The sequence below is a fragment of the Branchiostoma lanceolatum genome, chromosome 6 (assembly GCF_035083965.1).
Source record: "Branchiostoma lanceolatum isolate klBraLanc5 chromosome 6, klBraLanc5.hap2, whole genome shotgun sequence".
Classification (NCBI taxonomy): Eukaryota; Metazoa; Chordata; class Leptocardii; order Amphioxiformes; family Branchiostomatidae; genus Branchiostoma; species Branchiostoma lanceolatum.
The window spans coordinates 23,911,526-23,918,770 of NC_089727.1; the positions used below are offsets into that span (position 1 = coordinate 23,911,526).

The 7,245-nt window shown below is 40.6% G+C and overlaps 1 long non-coding RNA gene across 1 annotated transcript; it reads right to left on the minus strand.

The window, feature by feature from the left end:
* Positions 1 to 348: 348 nt before the first annotated feature.
* On the minus strand, positions 349 to 3,509 carry LOC136437636 (uncharacterized). The gene is made up of 3 exons (XR_010756211.1): positions 2,236 to 3,509; positions 1,408 to 1,467; positions 349 to 1,316 (listed from the first exon to the last, which is right to left on the minus strand). It is a non-coding gene; the product is annotated as an uncharacterized lncRNA (long non-coding RNA).
* Positions 3,510 to 7,245: the final 3,736 nt, after the last annotated feature.

Consider the following 7,245-nt stretch of genomic DNA (forward strand, 5'->3'; position numbering starts at 1 on the left):
GTTTTCTACTATTTTTCTGAAATGTGTCATATATTATTTATTTTTTAACTTGGACAACTGAAGATAAATCTATACAGTGCATTTGTTATGGCTGAAAGGGTCCTCAAAGAAGATATTTTTTGTCATTGGCGTTGAAGTGTAGGTTAGGTAATAACAGCATTGATACGGATAAAATATATGATCTTTCATGTGTCAATGACATTGGTAAAGTATATCAGCTGAGTAAAACTTGAATGACACTATAAGGAAAATGGAGAATGTGTTGCAAAATACTACATGTTATGTTACGTGAAATAATGCTCAATTTATGAATGACAATAGTATAGGCACAACATTCTTCCCGTCTCCTCCAGCGCTGATATTCTTTATGTCTTGCCTTGCCTTGTATAACATTCACTTGAACGACTTGGAATAGTTGACAATGTGTTATTTGCGGAAGAACTGTTCGTCGAATAGCTTGTTCCTGGAAACCTTGTAATAATCTTAGATATGGGACCCCTTGCGGCTTTTGTTTAAGGCATTGCTACTTAATCGACAACAAGTCAAAAAAGGATATAGACTTACTTCCACTTTTATTAGATCGAACCTCACTATATGGTCGAAGCGGCTGCTAAACCACAGGTTTATTGGGAATACATGGACAGGTATCTTGCCTCGTGCTGTCAAAGAAAACGAAAATTACAATTCATAATGATCCTATCCTTGGTCTTTTTATGACCTTGTTTCTGGTTTTTCAAGAGTAGCGAAACAGCATACAATGAATACCCCTCAAAAACTATACGCTGCAAACCTGTAATGATAGCTAGCTCTAAAGCCTGATATATGTCAGGATGGAGTCTTGGGCTTATGAATTACTAAATGGTACAAACATTACACCATGTTCTGTCATACCTCGGCGAAGCACAGTCTTATAGCAGAGGATGCTGTTCAAATGTAATCGAGATACCAAAATGTTTGTCACTTCCATGTGACAAGGTTAATGGAGGACGAACTATATGACAATACGTACATGTGTGTTTTTGATAATTCGGAGATATCAAGACCAATATAGATATTCCAAAATAATTATTACGCTCGTAGGCTCTGTTCATAATGGCCTACGGTGCCTACAGTGTTACAGTTTCCTCTTGGTGACACCCCCAGACTTGTCTGGGCTAACTTGCAACAGATGTGCCTCGAGACTTGAACCGTTGTGCATGGTCCCTGGTGCTGGCGTTCTGCGTTTGATGTTGTTCAACACAGCATGTGTCTGCTCGATGCCCTGTTCATCGTGTAGTCAAGGGACTCCCCCATCTCCATCTTTTCGTTGACATACTCTGTGATGACATACATGTATATGACAATATGATTGGATGTCAAGTTGACATGGTCATTTCTGATATTAAGTTTGCGTTTGACATTACTTACTGTTTGTTTCCATCTTGTGCACCTCAAGCACCTCCGGTATTTGGTGGACTGGCTGCGGCTCTGGGGGTGAAAATCGAAACTTTAGTTATCTACATTCTAAATTGTTTCCATCCTGTGGTTATGACTAAAACAAGCATTGCATACATCAGTACAGGTGCTGGCATATAGATGTCTTTGTGGTTTAAACATATTTTTGAAAGTGTGAAAGTGCTGTCTGTCTCGTTTACAAACTGTGTAGATGAAAAGGGCGAAACAGCCCCTGAGAGTGTGTTGCACAGGTCCTATATGACTTTCTGAAAGATTATATGCATTTTTACAGCATCACACTATGTATCATGCTTCCTGTTTGAAGCCTTAGGACAAAATAAAGCACGGCACCATGTCATAAGATATTATGTAATTTCAACATAAGGCAGTCACATAAACAACAAAACTTTCATCCCGTTATGTTGATGAATGTCTGTTTATTTTTGCTTATTCTCCAACTTTTTAATTTTAATTGATAGACCTCCACAGATCACCATAAACCAGACACAAACACATAAGTACTGCATGAAGTGCGGATGTTATTGGCTATATATTGTGGGAACTGTACTCCTAGGCCAGCTAACCCCAATGGCATGTTATTGTCTAACTTTTGTCCAATTTCTGTTCCTTTTCTCAGCGACCTGTGGAGTCGGTAGCCATGAAAAAGCAAGACGTATTGAGCAAATAGATCGCAAATAATAAGTGAATAAAATACCCTAAGCTTCATTGATGCTACATAGCAAATTTAGGTGTATGTTTAACTTAAAGGTAGTCGATGGGGTAGTTGATGGGGGTACTTACCACTTCCGAATCCATTATTGCTGGCGAGTCTTGCCTGAAGTTGAGCTAGTGGCCTTGAGCGGGTCGAGACAGCTAGACGAAGGAAGTCAGACGTGAACGGCGTCCAGGAAAAGGCGAAACTTGCCTGAACTTGAGATGACCGAGACGTAGTCGAAAGCTAGACGAAGAAAGTCACGGCGTGAACCGCGTCCATGAAAAGATAAAGAGCTAATGGTATACATGGCTTGTCTGTCTCACAGCAAAGATAATCTACTACAACAAGGCTTGCCAGTGATTCTGGTATATGGTAAGATAGAACGAAGCAACAATCTCCATGTAAAGAAGTATGTCGATCAATTCATAACGATTTGGAACTCTTTTCAGCAACATTTTCAACACATAGCCCACAAGTGTGTTCGGTTCTTATAATTGCAGAAAAAGTTTTCAACAAAAGATTTGCAAACTGTTCTGTATTTGTTTTCAAATGATGTGGCCATTTCTTCAAACTTATTGCTATGCCTTTCTTCTTGCAGCATGATTAGAATACAATAAATTTCTTCCCTCTATTGGTAGGTCCTGTATCAGCTGTTTTTGCCAGGCACGCATGAAATGCCAAATCCATAGCAAGTGTCTTGTTTCTTGCCCAGTCACTAGATTAATAGTATTTGCAGCACTGCTCTGAAAAAGTAGTACAGTGTCTTAAAATAAATTGCCCTACTGCGTATCCTCTTCCAGTCTCATCTGGCACAATAATGTTGGAGAAAAGTAGGCCATATGTTGGTACAGGTCATCCATGGTATGACTGTACAAACATTTGAACATAGAAAATGTGGTTTACAACGTACAAGATACTTTGTAGACAAACGTGTTAAGATTAGCTACTAGTAACCTAGATTAAACATTTTTACATGTGGCTACAAGAACAGATAATGTTATACAAGTTATGTTAAAGATACAAATGTACACAAAAAGAATGTTGACTAATACAAGACCCAAAACGTGAAGTACAACAATGAAAAAGTGTAACGAATGCTCGACAAGCAGAAGAACATCCGTATATTAGTTGTGGAGGGTTAAAGTAACACACTATGTGTACACGTACACACCAACTAGTTTTGCAAAATTTGTCGTATTTGAGGGACATGACCTTCACTTTCGTGAGCTGCACGGTTTTTCCTGGGGCAGCAATAAACTCGCAGGCTGTAGAGGCGCATGCTGGGTTCACCAGGTTGGTGCGAACTGCTGCCTCCACCTAGAACAGCAGCGCTGCAATATGATTGCACGTCTGTCCCAGTCTGGACACAAAAAGTACAGTGTGTTTGTTACAATTTAGTGTGATTTGTTGAATTAGAGTTGTGGAATACTACATTGTTCACTGTCAGATCTTTTCACGTTAAGTGTATATGCAATTAGCCTCCGGGCAAGAACTTGCAATAAACTTTCATAACTTTGTACATTCAGAAAAAAATTGTTTGTTGAGAGAGCAACATAACTTTGTAATAGTGTTAAATTGTCAAAGTTTCCCACTGATAGACAAGTTACCATTGATCTGTAATTCGTCCAGCTGTACAGGAGCAGTATGGCCTCTTTGTTTGTTTGTTTGTTTATTTTGAAACACCTGGGTAGCCTATTCAGTGCCAATACACTGGTTTTCGATAGGGCCCAGTTTCACATATACATACATGGAAAATAAAAAACAACTTACAGAGAGAAATGTAGACATACACGTCGGAACATATGGGTACAACTGAAACATGAAAGACAGATAACTCAAAATCATAATCCAATCCAAGGTCAACAGTTAGGAGGTCAGAGGTCACTACTCAGTACTGAGACTATGTTAGGTCTTTCAAAGCTGACTTAAATGTATTCAGGCTTGGAACTTGCTTAATGTAGGCTGGTAGTGAATTAAAGTGTTTAGCACCTCTGTAGGCAAATGTACGCTGTCCTGTTGTGGTCTTGAAAAAAGGTTTGTATAGGAGTGATGTCTGTCTGGTTTGGTAATTGTGTAAGTTGTGGTTGTGAGAGAAGGTGGATGATAGTTATGTTGGTGCTAGCCCATTTATACACTTGTAAACCATAATGCACACATGATCCCGCCTTCTCCCTGCGAGATACTGCCAGCTGAGCTTCTCATGAAGGTCGAGGACACTGCTGGACTGTAGGTTCAGTTGCAGAACTACCCTGGCAGCCCGGTTCTGTAGCACTTGGAGTTGTTGTTGTCTCCCCACTCCGCAGCTGTCCCACACGGTGTCACAGTAATCCAGAAGGGGGAGTACCATTGCTTTATACAACATGTCAGCTATATTTACAGTGAAGCAAGGTCTAAGACGTCTGAGTAAACCTACTCGTTGGGTTACCTTTGAGCAGAGTTTGTCAACATGTTCATTCCACAACAATTTATCATCAAGAATAAGCCCTAGGTATTTAAATGAAACCACTCTTTCTATTGACTCTAGTCCAATTTTGATTGACATTGGATGTGCTTTCATAAGCTTACCACTGCTCCCAAAGAGCATCCACTTTGTCTTTGAAGCATTTAAGGTCAAATGGTTTAACTGGAACCATGTAGCTATATGGGAGAGTTCTGAATTCAGAGTGGCTTCAATATACCTAGTGTCATTACTGGAGCAAAAATTGCCGTATCATCAGCATAGAGACATACTTTGTTGGAGATACAGTCTGGTAGATCATTTATAAACATAATAAATAACAACGGCCCCAGGATTGACCCTTGAGGCACTCCTACTGTCACTGGGAGATAATCAGATACACAACCGTCTACAGATACTGACTGCTTTCTATCAGATAGGTAATTTGGGAACCATTTGAGTTCTACATCTTTAACCCCGATCCAGGACAGTTTTTTCAGTAACAAGAGATGGTCTACTGTATCAAAAGCCTTCTTCAGGTCTAAAAACACAGCCCCCACTAGGTTTCCACTGTCAATGTTTTGATACACATAGTCAGTGACATCCAGTAATGTAGTAGCTGTGGAATGACCTGGCCGGAACCCAGACTGCTGTTCAGAGAGAATGCTATGATGGTGGAGATATTCCAGGAACTGACCATGTACCTCTTTTTCAAAAGCTTTCATGATAACTGGAAGAACAGATATAGGCCTATAATTATTTGGATCCTCTTTTTCCCCCCCTTTGTGTATTGGGGTCACCTTAGCTGTTTTCCATTCCTTAGGAATGATACCAGATGAGAGAGACAGATTAAATATGTGGGCCATAGGTTTGCATATACATGGTGCAGCTGCTTTCAGCAGTCTTGAGTGTATCTTGTCTAACCCTGTGGCCTTGTTCGTCCCTAAGACTCTGAGCTTGTCGTATACAGTAACTTCTGTTACCTCCTTGAAGGCGAAAGTGGATGTTAGCTTCTTGTACTTGTCTGGGCAAACTAAGTTACCTGTCTGTTTCGTGAACTTCTCAGCTAACTTGTTTCCAATGGAAACAAAGAAGTTGTTGAAACAGGAGACTATGCTAGAGGGGTCCTTGTAGAACTGCCCTCCCCAATGTAGTGACTTGGTAACAACAGGGTTTTTGTTTGGAAGTACTTCCTTTATTGTTGCCCATAACTTACTTGAGTTTGACATATTTTCTTTGAGTTTTTGTTGACAGTACATTGCTTTGGCCTGTTTGACCAATTTGTTGACATGGTTTCTTTTGGCCTTATATCCTTCCCAGTCTACAGTAGCACCTGTCCTACGGGCTCTCGCCTTAGTGCTATCTCTGTCATGCATCAGTCGCCGAAGGTCAGGTGTAAGCCATTTAGGCTGATTTGCCTTAGTGCGTTTTGATATGAATGGGGCATGTAGATCACTAACAGTGATGAAAAGAGACCTAAACAGTTCCCAGGCTTCCTCCACACAGGTGGACTGTAGGACACTGTCCCAGTTTAGTGTTCTAAGATGGGTCAGGAAATTGTTCTCATCGAAATTGGAGAACTTGCGTGAGGTGATATATCTAGGTGCTGATTTGGGTCGCTTTGCCTTCCTGACACAGAACACTGCATAGTGGTCCGAAAGGGTGGAGTGCACTACACCATGCTCACACACCTCATGTAAGTCACTACAGTAAATGTGATCTATTATAGTACTCGAATGTTGGAGCACTCTTGATTGGGTGACAGCACACCCATGTCTTGTGTGGAACTCGTTCACTCTGGCCGACACTACACTCTGCCCCTAAGTAGGCAAGCCCATCCTTGCATTCCTTGTATGAATTCAGCAGCCTCTTGTTGAGGTCTTGGTCCTAACTTGATGATTCAAAAAACATTGTCAGCACAATGTTGGAAAATGAGGATATCTACATTTTTACAACATTAAAGTCAAAGAAACTATGGCCCAATTGAAATTGCATCGTACATGTAACTTGGTGATCCTTCACAAGGTAATCACAAATGTCGTGGTACATGATATTTGGCCAGTCTGCCCTTTGTCTAGTTTGTCCATGCTTTCTTGTAGCACTTGAGGGGTTCTGACAGCTAAGCTATCAGCTGAGCATACTCCTTCTGAGCAGTAGCAGCAAGCTCAGCTCATACCATTCTCCTTCCTAGTATGCGTTGACTCGCCGTCAACAATTTTGCGCAGTGCCCTCTGCGTCCTTTCAGCTGGTGTCAGATGAGGAGCCTTTAGGCACGGTGACACCAATACTACTGTGGTCTTCTTGCTGGTGACTTGCAAGATCGCCACCTTAAAATCTTCAAACTGTAACAAAAAAAGCTAATGTTTTGGTTTTCAGATCTATAGTGACATTTATCCAACAGGTCCAAAAAATAGCATAAAACTACCAGTTATTCGGAAAAGAAAAACAACTCAAATGACGATGACTTAAAAGTAAGAAGGTGAAGTTAACACCACTACTTTGGTCAAGAGAAAAAAGCAAAGTTTTAATGATTACCATGAAATTTTTATTTTGTGATGTTTACACTTACCGTCTTGATTTTCTTTTTCTTAGACGTGGAGGGATTGAGGTACTGCTGTCTTTTACGATTCGTGTTTCTTCATTTTCACGAGAGAGTCCC